Consider the following 1,657-nt stretch of genomic DNA (forward strand, 5'->3'; position numbering starts at 1 on the left):
AGCCTGTGATGCAATCCCTACCAGGGGGTCCTACTGTGAGGCGAAGTCTAGAAGTTTCAGTGGTCCCCTCCCAATCTCCACCCATTTCCTTAGATTGTAAGTAGCACTGACCGCCCCCAGCCTCTCTTGCCCACATCTATTCTCTGATTTTTTGCTATTTTCAAGACCTTCTCCAGACTGAGGTTCCAGGAGAAGCCATCTGAGACATGCAACTTACTGTAACTGAAAGCATCTGTGTTTCTGAAATGGCTTACCTATCATAGAAATGGAGATTCCCAAAAGAACTCGATTGCCATCAACTCCTGGGCATGTAGACCAGGGCTGGCCTTGAGCGGGGAGTCTTCTGACCTTTCACGTTAGCCTCCCAAGTGCTGGAATTCTGGCTGACTGCTACCACACCTGGCTGTACTTTCAGTTCTAGTGTTCTGTGGCCGTCCAGTTGCCAAGGTAGGAGTTAATTCCATCCTTCATCCATGTTATAGCTAGACCCATGTATTCACAAATTAGCTTCCCCGCCTTGTAGCTAAGATTGCAAGTATGAACCACGGGGACATGGCACAGACTTCATTGGAGCCTGCAGGCCGGGAGTGGTCAGCCTGGAAAATTGGGTTAATGTGTCCTTAATTTCCAGAGACAGGCCTAGGTGTCATCTGCTCTTCCCACATGTTTTTCTCAGATTGTGGGGAACTGAAGGTCCATAAGCCCCTACTATGTACCTTAACTTATTCCATTAATAGCTGTCCGAGGTGAGATTCCTTCCAGCTCCACGCTCTGACACCCCACCTAACTCCTACATCCCAGAGATTAAAAGCACTGTCTAGCGAGTCTCTCCATCCACAGTATTTAAAGATGTTTCAATGCAGTACTACTCTTAGTTCCAGCAAGAGGGCCTCTGTTCTGGGTTCTGAATTTCCAAGGGCTCTGTATACCACAAATGCATGCCGTGTAGCGAACACATGTGTGGTGAACACACTTGCATCTGACAGGAGCTTTGGGTTTGTGCCACCTACAGCCCTAGATGTCCCCTGGGGTGAAGGCCACAGCTCAGACACAGGGAGCTCAGGCAACAAAGAGTAACTGAGGGGCTGGGGATATAGCTCAGTGGCTGGGCACTTGCCTAGCATGTGGGACTCTAGGTTCAATCTCCAGCATGGAACCCTCCCTCCTCCCCGCCCCCCCGGCAAAACAGGGGAGTCCAGGGCGATGAAGGCTCACAGATGTGCCTGCTTTGGAAGACTTGAGTAGCCGAAGTTCTGAGGTGAGACACATGACTAATTAACTGCCCTGTGCAGTCTAGATAGGATAAACTCAAGAGAGCCTCACAAAATGAAGCATCCTCTTACTGTTACCATTTCTTCTGTCTCTTCATTTTTCTATTTGTGGCCCAGAGGTACTGAGGAATTAGTGCGTCATTTGTAACAATTCCATCTGGTATCTGATGAACAATGGAGAATGGTGAAATAACTCAGATTACTAATTTGAGAATAAGTGGGTCTAGCTATGACATGGGTGAAGGTCGAAATTAACTCCTACATGGCAACTGGATGGCCATAGAACACTAGAACTGAGAGTAAAGCCAGGTAGGAGGCTAAAGTAAAAGGCGGAATTCAAGCCTAGATAGGGATATGGAACAAGACCCTGTCTCAAACACACAAAA

This window comes from Dipodomys spectabilis, unplaced genomic scaffold (assembly GCF_019054845.1).
Source record: "Dipodomys spectabilis isolate Male_0828 unplaced genomic scaffold, ASM1905484v1 ptg000289l, whole genome shotgun sequence".
Classification (NCBI taxonomy): domain Eukaryota; kingdom Metazoa; phylum Chordata; class Mammalia; order Rodentia; family Heteromyidae; genus Dipodomys; species Dipodomys spectabilis.